Source organism: Schistocerca americana, chromosome 7 (genome assembly GCF_021461395.2).
Source record: "Schistocerca americana isolate TAMUIC-IGC-003095 chromosome 7, iqSchAmer2.1, whole genome shotgun sequence".
Lineage (NCBI taxonomy): Eukaryota > Metazoa > Arthropoda > Insecta > Orthoptera > Acrididae > Schistocerca > Schistocerca americana.
Window position 1 is genome coordinate 108,200,851 of NC_060125.1, and position 17,343 is coordinate 108,218,193.

Sequence of the window (17,343 nt, forward strand, 5' to 3'; positions counted from 1 at the left end):
ACACACAATTGTGGGGCAGTAGACATAGTACTACTTTACCACCCTTATCTCTAAAATAACATGTGTTCGAGACGGTGAAAATACAAGTGTCTCTAGAATTTTCTCCGAAACTCTCGAGACACTTCGTATCCCCCTCCTTAGTTCGAACACATGATATTTTATACATGTTCATTATGTACAGTATTATCATATTTATATAATGTTACTTCATGGTTATAACAGTTTTCCTTTTAACACTTGATTACTTAATACATCATGTATGTTTGGATTAATTTAAACTATGTAAGGACAAAGATTTCTCTGTTCCCTTTCCAGTCGTGTTTCCTTTTAACACTTGATTACTTAATACATCATGTATGTTTGGATTAATTTAAACTATGTAAGGACAAAGATTTCTCTGTTCCCTTTCCAGTCGTGAACTCTGAGTGTTCATTACCCAAGCACATGTTGCTATTTGCTCTTACTTTGCATACTACTTTCTCCAAGTATGTATTTATTCACTATTTATTACAGTCTGGAGGAACCCTGGTTAAATAAAAGTGTTCTTCTCAACACGTGTCTTCACACAAACATAACACTGCGAGTGGGAACAAGAATTCAATCTTACCAGAATAATCTCTACAAATTGTGTGACTTTTGTCACAACACTGCCCTCTTCCTTTAGGCACAGTACCTGTACCTTACCCAATGGTAGACACTATGAATGCACTACATCCTTCTGTTTTGGTAGGTATGCCCCTTTAAAGAAATTCCTAGTACACTGAGGTACACGTCAATCCCCTTCTTGGTGCCCCTGCCTGCACAGTTTAGGTCAGCCTTCATTGGGTCTGCCTGCCTGCCCATATGCATCCAGTCCACTCTGGGTGCAGTCTCCTTATCCTTCATGTGTAGGCTTCCTCGTCCATTGCCTGAATTTATGTACACTCTGTTTCAAAACTACCCGGAAAAGTTAATATCCTGCTTTATCCATCACACTCACTTCACAATACTTCCTTTAACCCTTTTTGTGTCCTCCATTCCTCTTATTCCTCTTGCAGTCCTAACTTTTCAATAGACACCATACTTGGGAATATTATTTTGTGTGTGTGTGTGTGTGTGTGTGTGTGTGTGTGTGTGTGTGTGTGTGCTTATATAGATTTCTACTTATGCTCTGCTTATACCATTATCCTACAATTCGTCAGAATAGTCATTAAACAGACACCAATTCTGTCCATTTAAATATACACTGTAGCGTAACGATTCACAAGATGTTACTTCTTATACTCTGTAACCAATGTACATCTACCATGAAGTATAATACTGTCATCATAACCATAAATACTCTCAGCTCTTACCTACATCAATATCCTTGTACATGACCATGAATACTCCTCCATACATAACTTTATGTAATGTGGAACTGTCAACTCACATGACCATGTTTGTATACCTATTGCTATGTGCAGAATTTTCCCCCCTCCAACAGATGACGGTTCTTACATTATCTTAAACTATATCCCTCTGTTTGCATATTTGTATTTCACTGTGTGTAAGCGTATGGGTAGTCATGTAGCCTGATTCTTTGGTCAGCTTATGTAAAATAAGTTAAAGGTTATAGAAAACCACGGAAAATGAGGAGGACTTCAGCGATAGAAGTGTGTGCATATTGACAGAGGGAAAGATAGACTTGTACTCAAAAGAGAAGTAATAAAGGAAAAAATAGAAATGGTTGCTAAGATCGAAGAAGAGAAACAAGATAGCCCCAAAGACAGGAAACCCTTCCCACCCCTCTTCCCCAGGATCCCCACTTCATGCTGGTACTTGAGTGAGAAGCAGGAGGAGGTATGATGTTAAACGTCTCCTGCAGAACGGACAATCTCACCTTCGCCTTTGAAGTCCCCGAAGAAAGATCTTAGCAACTCCTATGGAGTGAAGAATCAGTCACACTTGTGTGCGAGGATTGTGTGTGTGTGTGTGTGTGTGTGTGTGTGTGTGTGTGTGTGGTGTTAACCTTGTGTACCTACACTACCCACCCCCTTTCAAAATTGATACAAACCCTCCTCCCCATTAATATCACATTTTGCAAAAGGTATAAATTATTCCATAATAAGTAGAAAACTATGTATCATATCATATAGTATGTGTCATATCATCATAAATAGAAATTATATATATAATATCACATTATGTATTATATCACTACATCCCATATTGTATCATCCACATCATTTTTACATCCAGACTAGAGCGGAGCATGCTGCCCATTCATATATTATGATATATTACCTAATGCTTCAGTCTTGACTCGTTGTAACAACCCAATTCATCGCGGTGAATATACAACGGGGAATTATAGCACACGTAAACCAAGTAAGACAGTATAATGACAAGACCACTTACGGCTACCTCCACAAGGAGTAGTATGACCTTGACATCAGTGATTTGCTGCAACGCTTGAGTGTGTGCCCTGTCAAGACAAGTATTAAACTGTATGACAGTATACTAGGATGAGTACAGAATATAGAATAATATAATACTTGAAGAGAATTTGGTGCGGGAAAATGAATTAGGAAGTAAGACAGAACCCAACTCAGGATCCAACGGTCATCACTCCGCCCATTAACACAGAATGTTAACATCCCTGGGGAACAGATGTGACTCTGCCCGTATGCCATGGATCCGATATTAACCTCATTTGAGCAAGTGCATACCAGTACTTTTCGTTAAATTTTATGTCAAGGTCTCCCCACAATGAAACAATCACCCCTTTACTACGTAACACCACATTAGGAAAAATTATTTGATGTTCTAATCCATCCTGGACAAGTTTGAATTCTTTCCACGAATCGTCTACAACCTTGTTAGCATCATCGAGTTCTGACGCTAAACGTGGTGGAATGTTATCTGTGTTTACCCTCTCGGCCAGTTTCCAGCCGATGAATTCCACTACTTGTTCCTTCAGACCGCTTATATTCATAGTGTCTGAGGTTGCTAGTTTTTCTTTAAAATCTCTCTACTGCATCTACACGAGTTTTGACCCCTGTAGTTTGCAATTGGACAATAGGGAACAGTTCGTCTTGTCATTCAATGGAATCATTTAAAGTATGTAACCTTTGTTTCACTGTGTCGAATGTAACATTACAACCATTTTGAAATGATCCTAATTTTTCATTAAACTCTGACTTTGCACTACTACACTTGTCTTCAATGTCAAATTCTAGTTTCTTGGTCAAATTATGTAATTCCTCCTCCTGTCTTTGGTTAAATTCAGTAAATAATTGATTAACATGAGTATTTAAAGAACTGGATAGTTCACTCTTTAAATCTACTTTCAGATTCTTGATTTTATTAGAGCATCAAATTCCGTCCTTAGCAGACTTAAACTTTCACTCTAAGCATATAATTTACTATTTAATTGGGTATTCACTGAATCTAACTTAAGGCTTAAATTCACACTCAGTTCATCTTTCAAAGAAGTGTTTTGTGCTTTAATTAAATGCACTAATTCAGACCAGTCCGGCGTTTCCCTAGTCACCCTGATAGCTGTGACCGGTTCTGCTAATTGTTGCTCTTCATTCCTACTCGTCTTGCTTCTAGATCTTGTTAGTGTTAAAAAAAATCACCTCTATAAATAATAACCACTTTAGCTCACATTCACATAGTTATTATTTTGAGCTCACCCGTCATAAGATTTTAGGCTGCATCGGTGAAGTATAAGAACGGCATCAGTGAACTACATGGGCACTGGTAGTGTCACACATTAGTTGTGGCGTTGGAGTCAGCAGGTGTGAAGTCAGAAACTCTAGTGGCAACCAGCAACAATAGGGTCTCACTGCGTCGGCGTCAGCTGGTTACTGGGTCGGCGTCGACTGGTTACTGCGTGTATGAGGATTTTTCTTCCCACAGCCAAAACTCCTTGATCGGGTCTTGCTGACCAATTTCTTCGTTTCGTTATTATGGGTTGCTATGGCAACTGTCAACTTTCTCTTATCTCAATCTTCTTCAAAAAAATTCCTCCTCTTCGTGTCCTGCTCACTTTGGTCGCCACGCTCTGGCAGTTAAATAATACCTTGTTATTTCTGTAATTGGATGATCACGTATATGAACTTCAATGTCAACGTATATAATGATATATTTCACTCATTTCTCAGTATATCGTACTCGTCTCTGGAGATTGAGAAACACATTTAATCAATCATACAAACGAGTTGGTGTAATAACTACTCGTAAATTCCAAAAAAAAAAGTTCATTATTCTGGCAAGGCATGCAGCAGGACCTTACGTGAAAGTACGTGAATGAAGGAATAAGTGCAGTTTTCACATATAGGCACCATTTTTCGTGAGTTTGTGAAAGAACCATCACGATCATTTTTTTATAAATACTGTCTATAATTAACTCAAAGTTTAACACGATAACTCTGTGCTTTATGAGAGTAAGTGAGAGAATGAATAAGTCTCTTCTTCAACAAACTTCAAATGTTTATACCAACAATGTTTTTTAATTTCACAGAGTATGATGCATTTACTCCATAAGTGGCACGTGTAACTTCTCAGGTGGGCTCGTTGACTACCTGCTCGCGCCGATCACCCGTCCGATACACGTCCGTCCTGTACACACATAATTGTGGGGCAATAGACATAGTTCTGCTTTACCACCCTTATCTCTGAAATAACATGTGTTCAAGACGGTGAAAATAAGTGTCTGTAGAATTTTCTACAAAATTCTCAAGGCACTACAGTACTGATGTCGAAAAAAGGTGAAATCCTGGTGTAGCTTAAACAACATGTAATGGAACCTCAAGATATAGTGTTTATAAAGATAGTGGGAAGTGAAGGAAATCTTGATAAGTTAGTAAGTAGCACAGTATTATTTACATACCTATTCCTCAAGCCACCAGAAGGTTGTCAGTCATTCGTTTACCTGTTCCTCTCGCAAATGGAACGAGACAGAATTTTCCTTACCCTGTCTTCGTGGACTTTATGCTCTGTCACAAGTGTAAGTTCTCTAAACTTTCTCAGTTGTGTTTCACGAAAAAATTCTTCCTTCAGGTATTCCCACTTGAGTTACGGAGTGTTTATGTAGTACTTACTTGTTGATTGAACTTACCAGTCACAAATTTAGCAACTCATCTTTGAATTGCGTCAGTATTGCATTTAAGTTGACCTGGAATGGGGGTCTTAAATGCTCGAAAAGTACTCGGGAATGGGTCATATAAGAGTTCTGTACTTTGTCTTGTTTATAGAGGAGCCACACTTTCCTAGAATTCTGGTAATAAACCTGTCAACCAGTCACCTTCCCCACACCCAACCTTACGGCTCTTTCCATGTCATGTCATGTCATGTCACGTCACTTTGCTGTGTTACACCTAGATATTTAATCAACATGGCAGTATCGAACAGCATACCACTTATATTTTATTTAAAAATTACAGGATGGAGTTTTCCTTACTTGTCTAAATTAACTTAAATTTTTCCACATTTAGAGCAAGCTGCCATACATAATGTCAGATAGAAATTCTGGGTCATCTTTTATCTCTGTACAGTCATTTGCTGCCTGAAGTGATTGATTGTTCCTGGCAATTTCTATGCTTGTTGTCCCAGACACAAAGCTGTATCTCATCTGGCTTGAGGGTCATATGAGAACACTGCCAAGTCTGGAAAGGTGTTGGAGTGACTGGTCTAATGATGGGAGTAAGATTCAAGTTATTGTAGGATATATTATTGTTACATATTTCTCCTGAACAGGATTCGAGCAAGGTTTCTATTTCATTGGGGTGACCTGTTGAACAGTTCTTCCATAGGAGAGTACCTAATAATGAAACAGATTACTCAACACTTTTTAGATGAGGATTTTGGAGTGGAGGAGGAGGAGGAGGAGGAGAAGAAAATATACTAGTTGGGTTTTGTTTAAAGTGTCAATATTAGTAAAAACTGTTGTACTAGTACATAACTAGTAGTAGTTGTTTTTATGCAGATGCGTGTGAGATGAGAAGCCCCATTGTAGCTATTAGATAATTGTTTTTAATTGTAAGAGAATAGATCAAAATTAAACACTAGAGTTTACACTACTGCATCTAAAAAGAGGTATGTCAATTTCAAAAGTAGGTTAAAATCAGGTACGAAGTGTACAATGGCATACTAGTTGCAGATATAAATACAGGTGCTTCGTTTTTATGTATTTATTCTTTCACAATTACAACCAATCTTCCTGGTAGCTAAAATATGGCATAAAGTGCATAAAAATATTATTACTTGGAACATACCAATATTTTTTCTTATGTGCATGCAAAGATAAGCAGAAAGTATATCTTTATAGCATTTCAGTTCATTTTACTCGTGATATTTTCCCTCATAGCAATTTCTTCACACGAAAAGTGTGTGGTAGTTCATGCTTCCCATTGGATATTTAGGGAGCAATGCTAACTGCATGCATGGTACGTTAGGTAAAGCCACACATATCCCCTGGGTTGTTCTGAATGGCAAGCATGTCAGTCAGTCAGCTCAGCATTCATTTGCTGTGTTTGAGCTTGAGGAACCTGGATTTCCTGAGCTGGGCACTGATGAGTGCTGCTAGTATGCAAGTGCAAGCTCTGTGCACGCTTCAGTGACCACTTAGCAGTAGAGAGGTTAAATGTTGTGTGTCATAGGGAATGGGAATCTTGGCTTCATCATCCAGATAATGAGGAATGGTAGAAACCTATATATAACCCTCAATTTCAAGGTGTGCTGTGTGCTGTTAGTGATATGCATGGTCGTTTAGGTGGAACAGTCATTAGTAGGAAACATCCGAGGAACCTATCGCACCTCAGGCAAGTGAAGTGTTGGGCTCTGTCTGGGTGGACACGTACTTCTGTAGTTGCTTGTGGGAATCCCACAAAGTCTAAATCTTTTTTTTTCTACTCCCAGTAGTTTGGGTGGTCTGTTGGGTAGTAATAATGCCCAAATCCAAAAGAGGTCTCATGTGGCTAGTCCATGTGAGACATCTACGAATATTAGTGCATCCAGTAATAGTAATCCTATGATAAAAAATGTATTTATCATAATTTAAACTTTCAGACAGTGTGTGTGTGTGTGTGTGTGTGTGTGTGTGTGTGTGTGTGTCAACCGCACAGTGGTACATTCTTTATCGAGACACTGATAGCTATCCAAGTAACCAAGTTATTAAATATTAAATACCAAACAACTTGGATAATATGCTGTCAGCAGTGAGCTGCACACTGGGTTCAATTGTTGTAACCAGTGGGTGCCAGGACATGTAGATACTAAGAACTCCAACAGGAATGGGGAAAGTGAATTTATGATTGAACTTCAGAATTTTATGAAGAGGGGTGATGGTGAACTCTGGAAGTGAACACCTTCTATCCTGACATTAAATTTACCAAAGTTACCTGAGTACATTATCGTGGGCTTTCTCCACCTTAAAGTTAGGCTCCATGTCCAATGTGCTGTTTTAAATGTCAGTGCTTCGTACACAATACCATGGACTGCAGTGGTCAGGCTATGCATGGAAGATACAACTCAGCTGCCCCTGAAGCTGGTTGTGCTAGTTGATACCAAGGCCATACTGTTTCGAGCAGAGACTATCCTGTCTTCGCAGAAGAGAAGAAAATCCAGGAGATTAAATGTGTTTAAGGTTCCACGCCAAACCTCTTTTTTTTTTTAAGTTCTTGCCTCAGCTTTGAAGCAGCCTGTCCAGAAGACTAGTTTTGCCATCAAGCCTTCAACAGTCGAGCAGAGCTTATCAGTGTGCACCAGTAAATGTAGCTGCAAACCTGCACTACTAGTTCAACACTCAAGCTTTCCTACCACTGAACTAATGGTGGCTGCAGAACATGTTAGAATGAATAACAGGCCCCTGTGACATATTGAGGATTATCACAAATTATTTCTGTTAAATTGCTGTAATACCATCCTGAAAATTCAAGCTGGGGACAAAGAACAACAGGCCAAAATGATCAGGTCTGAAACCATAATCCTGTCTAATGGATCAAACTATGATCATGTATAGATGGTATGGATGTAGATGTGTGCCTGAAAGAATCTATGAGTCCCTCAAGTAATTCCCCTTCCACTGCTCTCTCTCTCTCTCTCTCTCTCTCTCTCTCTCTCTCTCTCTCTCTCTCTCTCTCTCTCTCTCTCCCCACCATGGTGGTCTGATGGGGAAAGACCAGGAAGATATCACTGTTAAGATAGGTTCCATATTTGGGTGAGTTCAGGTTACATGTGGAGGAACTACATCCCATACCATCAGATCAGGTCTGAGTAGACCAGTATGTCTCTGCCTTCATGAGACACATTTTAAATTCTCTGGCACTTCTGAGCGATGTGGTTGCATTCTCCATAAAAAGGAAAACCTCAGTGGACCGAGGCTAAAGGAGGAGTGTTTTCATAAACAAAGTGTGTCAGTCCTCACTTCTCTCCCTCGCAACCGACCTACAAGCATTTGCTCTATCACTGTATGTCATAGGCTGACAACATGTTTACTCCCCCCCCCCTCCCCTCCCCCAGGGGGCTCACTGCCCTTTAGTGTGTTTGTGCTTAGCCACCCTGGGACCCCAGCCTTTGCATCATCTCTTCAGTTTTCATGCTGCATGTCTAGCATCCTGCTATTCCTTTTCTCCTCCCTTGGGGAACATGTCTTGTATATTTTCAGGGATGCATTCTGAAGTTTTGGTAGCCTAGTGTTGGAGCAGTCCTTAGTCTGTTTTCTTTCTTTCTTTATTCTTTCTCCCCTCCCCTTCCTCACCTTCACTGTTTGAGGTTTCTCTTTGCCTTTTCTTCTTTCTTGTGCACTCCAGATGGCCAACCCATGTGTGTGACGCATAACAGGTGACTGAGTAACGTGTAATTCCCAGCTCTTGGTCAACAGGTGGGGTTCCCATGTACCCCCTGGTACAGTCCTGGCCCAGGGAGAGGTGATTTCCCTGAACTGTTACCTTCCCAACTGCCAGTTGATCCTTTTGTCTGGCGTTTGGGAGGTGTAACCTGAAGTGTGAACAATCACCTAAGGCAGGTGAGCACTCCCTCTCAGGGGACTCCAGTTGGAAGGAGCATGCCGTTGGTGACGCTGCCAATCATGGAGGTGTTTTTTTCCAAAGAACCAGTCATTTGAATCTCCATCTCAGTCTGTGTCTACTGAATGTAAATCAAATAGATTCAGTGACTTTCTCAGCTACACCTCAGTTTCTCATGGTTTCACATACCGAAGGAGGTCCTTGTTTCGCTACATTTAATCCAGTTATTTTTCAGAAAGGTGTTACTGCAATTGGAGGCCTTGTGAAGTCTTCTCTTACTTACATAATGAGACTTTGCTTCTGGAGGCCAATTGTGATTTCCAACAACTGCTTACAGCTCCTTCATGGCTATCCTGTTTGTGTTGAGGCCCATCGCAAACTGAATTCTTTGCATGGTGTTATTTACCCTTAGCTGTGTGAAGGTCTGACTGAGAGGAAAATCCAAAATTATTTTTCCAATCAGGGCATCACTGTGGTTTATCAGGTAAGGAAAATGTTGATACAAACTTAGTTCATAAACGCACTCTTTTTTTTTTTTTTCTCGCATTTGATCGAGTAGTACTTCCATCGAAGTTTAAGGTTTGCTATGAAGTCGTCTTGGTCTGGCCATACATTCCAAACCCGACACATTGCTACCAGTATCAACATTTTAACTACACTTGCATGTTCTGCTAAAACAAAGCCAAACTTTTTACTTGTGGTAGAGATGCTCATGAGGGTGACTGCCCACCTCCCTTCTCTCCGCTGCATGAACTATAATGGCAACCATGCTCCTTTGTCCCATAACTGTCACATGTATCTCAATCAGTGGCCCATCCAGGAGATCCGGATGAAGGAAAAAGTACCCTACCCTGTCACTTGCGAGTTGTTAGCTAGTCCAAAGCCTTGCATTTTGCCATCTGGCACTTACAGTACTGTTCTTGCTACTTCTCACTCCACAAAGGATATGGCCAAGCAGACTTGAGACTTCCAATGCAGTACTGCAGTTCTCAGATCACCCAGTGTCATGGTGACATTCCTGACTCCTTCTCCTGCAGCTGCGCAACAAGCCACCAAATCTTTGCCCCTGGTGGCAAAATCACTACTACACTACCAGCAGGCTGGGAATGACCAAAGGAACACTCCCGTGAAGACTTTTTATGTCCCTCCAGCTGACAAAAGTGAGAGTCTACATCTGCCAACCATAAAGGCTCTAAGAAATCAGAGGCAAATGATCTTCTCCTTCCCCGGCTTGATGCTCCTCTCAAATGGTGTCGCCATATAATACCCTCACCTGGCTGACTTTGGTTTTTCCTGGTGTGCACTGCCTATAGGTTTTCTGCCTTGGAGTCTGCAGGCTGACCCAGGGAGAATGCTGATACCTCCATCGATTTCATGGAATAGGATCCTCCAGTCACTGCACATGGTAGCAGTGAGTCTTTGAAGGCTGGCATTCAGCAGCTGCTGAGGTGACTGCCCTCCATTCATTTGCTCTTCCCCATTATGACTCCTCTTCAATGGAACATTCATGGTGTTATATCCAACAAGGAGGAATTGCAGCTCCCAGTTGCTCGCTGCCTCCAAGAAATGAAATTGCAGCCTCACAAACACTTTGATCTGTCGTCATTTCCTCCCTGTACACTTTGACTTCTCATCAACAATGGCACTCCGTCTCATAGGGGAGTCGTGCTGCTCGTTTAGGATGAAGTCGACAGCCAAGCCATCTCATTGAACACCCAGCTCTAAGCTATTGCAGTCTGCATTTTCCTTCCTCATTTCGTCTTTTCTTTTTGTAACATCTTCATCCCTTTATCATTAGCTGTCACCAGAGACGAATTATGCCAGCTTATTGGTCAGCTCCCTCATGCCTTTTTGCCACTTGGTGCCCATCATCCCCTTTGGGGCTCTCATGGACCTGTCAGAGAAGTTCCCTCTTGGCTTACCTCATCTGCCCAGGTTGCCCATTATCTCCAGAGTGGCCTGTTCTGATATGTACTTGAGCAACTATTTCTAGTGCACTGTCTGTCTGCTGACTCCAACGCCACCTGCATATGAACCCAGTTGAGAGCTCTCTAAAGCAGACTGGAGCTTTACTCCTCATTGGTGACATTCAATGAACATTTCCCCAGATGTCAAGACCAGGTAGAGTACCTTACAAACGTTATCTTTTCTGCCACATAATGTTCCATACATCACACTTGTGCTTTACCGTGCCATTTCCTGGTTCTCTGGAGGACTGAGGTATGCCACAATGTGATTCACACGTGGAGATGTGCTCTCTGCATTTTTCAGTCATTCTGCAATGACAAAATGTATTCTTTATAAATAGCTGCATGTGCAGTGTCGTCACATTCTTCAGGATAATAAATAAATAAATAAGAAACTTGCTGGATTTCCTTTACTATTTCTTTTAACAGTTTCACTCCCTCTTCTGTTGTGAGGGCAACCTCGGGCCAGTTCTCTGGGACCAAGGTTCATTCATCAATTTCTGGTCTGACTGTAGCAGATTGTGTCATTGTGAATCCTGTTGGTATCTCCAACACCTTTGGCCACTATTTTGTGGTGATTTCGAGCTCCACTCAGTATTAACCTACCTTCCTCCCTTGGAAATGAGTGGAGGCAGCTCTTGTAATACCCTTCTCTTATCTTCTTCTGAATCGTGAATGTTACAATACCGCTTTTAGTATGAGGGAGCTTGACTGTGCTCTCACCTCATTCCGACACTCCACCCCAGGGCCAGATGATGTCAACATCCAAAGGTTGAGCACCTTTCTCCTGTGGCCAAGCACTTTTTCCTTTATAAGTACAATACCATTTGGGCAGATGGATGTTTTCCAGACACCAGTGTGAAGCCACTGTCATACCCATACTTAAGCCCAGTAAGGACAAACACCTTCCTTGTAGCTACTACCCCATTTTTCTCACCAGCTGTGTTCGCAACGCGATGGAGTGTTATGATTCATCAATGGCTGGTATGGTGACTAGTCTGTCTACTCACCACTGTACAATGTGGATTTTGTGCACGCTGTTCTGCAGTTGACCATCTCGTCACTTTGTCAACCCATGCCATGAATGGTTTTCTGTGGAAATACAAGACTGCAGCAGTGTTTTTTTGATTTGGAGAAAGCATACGACGCCTGCTGGAGAACTGGTAGCCTCTGTACTCAATACACATGGGGCTTCTGATGCTGCCTGCCATATTTCCTTCAGGAATTTTTAAAAGACAGAGTTTTCAAGGTATGAATGGGTTTGGCCATGTCGGACACCTTTATCCAGGAGAACGGAGCACCTCAAGCCTCCATCCTGTGTCGTCCTCTTCGCTATAGCCATTAACAGTATTATGGACTGTCTCCTGCCAGAAATCTCCAGCTCCCTTTACGATGGCTACTCTGCGATCTATTGCAGTTCTCCACGGACTTGTCTCCTTTAGTGGCAGCTTCGAATTTCTGGTGGCACAGTGAGTTTCTTCCATTGTTTTTACATCTTGGGCCTGTTGCTCTTCTGTTCACAAAACTACAAAATTCCCAGGGCTCATGCTTGACAGGAAACTTCTTAGTCCCCCACATGCAACAATGGTTGTTTCATTTATACAACTACAAATCCATCCGTGTTACACCATCTTAACACAATCCTCAATCCTGGAGTATGTTTGGCCACTGCTACCTTTTACATTAGCCTGGTTGAGAGTGTTTATGCCGAAGCTGCCAAACTACCGGTGTTATGTCCTCCTCACTGGGTACATGTGCTATTTGTCTTCCATGGCCAGCCACCCATCCTATATCTCTTTTTTTTTCGATGTCACCCTTGTCTGCTAGCAGCTTAACTTCACATTCCTCTTGGACTTAATTCACTTCCCAAGGACACTACTCCAGATTCAATCCATCGCAGTAAGTTTCTCGACCTCCACAACAACTTAGTGACAGCAACCTCATATACACTGATGGCTCTAAGATCGACCATGATATCAGGTACGCCTTCGTCATTGGCACTGAGAATTTTCGGTACTGGCTTCCAGAATATTGCTTGATTTTTACAGCAGAGATCTTCACCATCTCTATCAGGACTCCCAGTACATCTGGCGACACAGGCTTTTTTAATTGTCATAATTGGCATTCTCTCAATGCCCTTGAGAGCCTCTGTGTGTTGTACACAGCCCATCCTCCAGTACGATGGGTCGAAGAAAGCTCCTACTTGCTCTCTGTTGAGGCAGCCACTGTGATATTCATGTGGATTTCTGGTCATATTTGTCTGATGGGTATGAGAAGTAGAGAAGGAATTAGCATATTTCATCAGAATATAAGAGGTATTAGAGATAAAGTTAGTTAACTGCACATAGATGCTGACTCTGAAATTATTGGTATATCTGAGCACCACTCAAATAATTTGACAATTCAGAGGCTTCCTTTACCAGGATACAGATTAGCTGGCTGTTTCTCAAGGGGAGTGGCTATGTACGTAATAAACAGTATTCCATTTGAGTCCGTAGAGGTATCACGGTACTGCACTAAACAGATATTTGAATGTTGTGCTGGGGCAGTTGAATTTAGTGAAATCAAACTTCTAATTGTTGTTGTTTATAGGTCCGACTTCAGAGCATTTCTGCTCAAGTTAGAGCGGGTTCTTGATTCACTTTGTAGAAAGTACCAGAAATTAGTTATATGTGGTTACTTCAATATTAATTTTGTATATGACGGTGCAAGAAAAAGGATGTTGGGAGATCTCCTAAATTCATATGATTTGATGCAGACAGCGTTTTTTTCCAACTAGGGTGCAGGGGAACAGGAGCACAACCAAAGACAATATTTTTATTCATTCTTCATTACTAGATGGACGTTCTCTTAGTAAAATCATTAATGGGCTTTCAGACCATGATGCACAAATTTTAACACTAAAAGGCTTTTGTACTCAAACCAATGTTATATTTAATTACAAACTGTGAAGGAAAGTTAATCCAACAGCAATAGAGAGTTTTTTAAACCTTGTCAAGGAACAAGAGTGGCAGGACTTTTACAGTGCCGATAACATAGATGATAAATACAATGTTTTCCTTAACACATTTCTCATGCTCCTTGAGAGTCGCTTTCCATTAGAAGGTTCTAAACCGGGTACTAGCAGTAATAGGCAGCCCAGGTGGCTGACTAGTGGGATAAGGATATCTTGTAGAACAAAGTGGGAATTATATCAAAATGTTAGAAGTGGTCACAATCAAGCTACAGTAGCTTATTACAAACAGTATTGTAAGGTGCTTAAAAATGTTATTAGGAAGGCAAAGAGTATGTGGTATGCAAATAGAATAGCTAATTCACAGGATAAAATTAAAACTATGTGGTCAGTTGTGAAGGAAGTGTTTGGTCAGCATCACAAGTTCTACGATGTACTCAGTTCATAGTAAAAATATTTCTGTTACTGATTAATCAGATATATGTACAGTATTTAACAATCCTTTTCTGAGCACTGCTGGTGAATTAAGTAAAAGTTTAGTTTCTACAAGGAATCATATAATTCTCTTGGCAAATTCCTTTCTGAAACTGATGTCTGAAATACTCCTCTGTGGTAAGCTAAAGACAAGGGGGAGATTGAGTCAATAGTTAAATCACTGAAGACTAAGGATGCTCCTGGATATGATGGAGTGCCTAACAGAATATTAAAGTACTATGATGCACGTGTTAGGCCTGTATTTAGCCCTATTTGTAATTTTTCCTTTAGGAATGGTCAGTTTCCTGAATGATTAAAGTACTCAGCAGTAAAGCCACTTTATAAAAAGGGAGAAAGGGATAATGTAGATAATTTTAGACCTATTTCTATTCCATCAGTGTTTGCAAAAGTTATTGAAAAGGCTCTGTATGTAAAGATAATTGATCATTTCATATCGCATGATTTGCTGTCAAATGTACAGTTTGGCTTTAGAAGTTGTTCAACAACTGAAAATGCTATATTATCTTTCCTCTGTGAGCTACTGGATGGCCTAAACAAAAGGTTCTGTTTGGTGATGACACAAGCTTGGTAGTAAAGGATGTTGTGTGCAACATTGGCTCCGTTTCAAATAGTGCAGTACATCACCTAATTTCACGGGTTGTAGAAAATAAACTAATACTAAATCACAGTAAGAGTCAGTTTTTACAGTTTAACACACAATTCAACAAAACCTGACATTTTAATTTCACAGAACTGGCAAATGATTAGTGAAACTGAACAGATGAAATTTCTAGGTGTTCAGATAGATAGTAAGCTGTTGTGGAAAGCCCACATTCAGGATCTTGTTCAAAGACTTAATACTGCCATTTTTACTATTCGAACGGTATCAGAAGTAAGTGATTGTTCGACATGAAAAATAGTCTACTTTGCTTTTTTTCATTCATTTATGTCATATGGTATTATATTTTGGGGTAACTCTTCCCATTCTAAAAGGATATTCTTGGCTCAGAAACGGACGGTTCGGGTAATAAGTGGTGTAAGTTCGCGAACCTCTTGCTAACCCCTGTTCTCTAGTCTGGGTATTTTGACATTGGCCTTTCAATATATGTATATTCGTAACTGTCATTTCTTGTTAACAGTATTAACTTATTCCCAAGAATAAGCAGCTTTCAATCGGTTAATACTCAGCTGAAATCAAACCTGCATTTGGATCGGACTTCCTTAACTCTCGTGCAAAAAGGTGTGCAGTATATTGCTGCATCCATTTTCAATGAGCTCCCACTCGAATTCAAAAATCTTAGCAGTAATCCACTCACTTTCAAAGTGAAACTGAAGAGTTTCCTAATGGGTCACTCCTTCTATTCTGTTGAGGAGTTCCTTGAAAAATTAAGCTAATTCTTATTGTATTGTCAATTGCGTTTAAGTAAACTTATGGACTGACTTTCTTCGGGATCATAAACATTTATTTTTGTGTGTTATTACTTTTATGTTTTAATTTCATGTACTGACACGTTCCATGACCTTGGAGATTTGCTCCTCAGTTTGGTCCTACGGAACTTGACATGTAAATAAAATAAGAACTGAGGCTACTGATGCTGCTACCAAGGCCAAGGCTGCAGTCCTCCTACCTCGGCCTGCTAGCTCTTCCATTCCTTCAGATAATATCTGTGTTGCCATTTGTCAGAAGATGGTATGACTTTGGCATAATCACTGGTATTTTCTTCACAGGAACTAGCTCTGGGGGAATTAAACCTCTTCCAGCGACTTGGCTTACCACCTGTAGGCCCTCTCACTATGAGGAGATAATTTTAGCTAGGTTGCATATTGGGCACTATCTTTTTAGCCGTTGCCTTTGTTATACAGTGATCCCCCACCACTTTGTGCTCATTGTCATCAGTCTTTGATGGTTCACCATTTCCTGACCCGATGCCCTTTTTTAACCACTAGTGTTCCAGTGTATGTCTGCCGTCTTGAATTACTGGCCGTTTTAGTGAATGACATGCAAGTTGTCAACCGTGTTTTACATTTTCTGTATCTTAGCAATCTGATGAAGGACATTTTAATCTTTGGTTTGGGTCCTCTACTGTCTCTGTGGTAATTTTTGTGGACCTGTCTCCAAGGGGAAGTCCTTGTCTTTCCGTCCGTCGATTGGGCCTAATGCATAGTCACTTTTAACTTATTTTACTAATTGGTGTTCTAAGATTATGACGTGGTGCTTATGACCTCAGTTGTTTTTGCACACAGAAAAAAGAAAAATTATTCTACCTGCCCTCACAAGAGGCGCTAGATGAAAAGGCTCTCGATCACAACCTCTCTCAGCTCTCCATCCCTTCATCCTCTGTGGTGATTTTAATGCACACAATGTCCTTTCAGGCTCTGCAACCACCTGTCCATGGGGTAGAGCAATTTAGAATCTTCTCAGGTGCTCAAGTGCATGTTTGTTGAACATATGATGGACTATGCACTTCAGCAGTGCCGCAGGGTTATTCACTGCTATCGATCTCTCTATATATTCTCCTGCCCTTGCACACACTGCTCAATGTGAAGTGGTTGATGGCATGCATTCAAGTCATCACTTCCCGATCTGGGTTCACCTACCAGAGTGGTGCCCGAAAGAAAGCTGGCATAATAGGTGCTCAGGAGAACAGACTGGACACAAACTTGCTGTGTTTAAACACCATGATGGTGTCATATTATCAAAATGATCCATCATGTTGCTGAAGCATTCATTCCACTGTCTTCAGGACAGCTGAAAAGGCAGCTTGTTCTTCGGTGGAGTGACAAATGCTGCTCTGCAATCAGTACCAGGTGGGCAGCCCACTGTAGTGAACTTCGCAGCCTTTTCAGTAATGAGGGAGAAATGTCGCTGAATTACTAGACAGCAAAAAGAGATCATAGCAACAGTTCCTGACCATCATAAACTGTTCCGCTAACATTACTGTCATATGGGAGATCA

General features: G+C 40.8%; 1 protein-coding gene across 1 annotated transcript in view; it reads left to right on the plus strand.

The window, feature by feature from the left end:
* The window catches only part of LOC124622004 (4-hydroxybenzoate polyprenyltransferase, mitochondrial), a 118,976-nt gene that overhangs the window by 92,277 nt on the left and 9,356 nt on the right, over positions 1 to 17,343 (plus strand). The window lies entirely within an intron of this gene.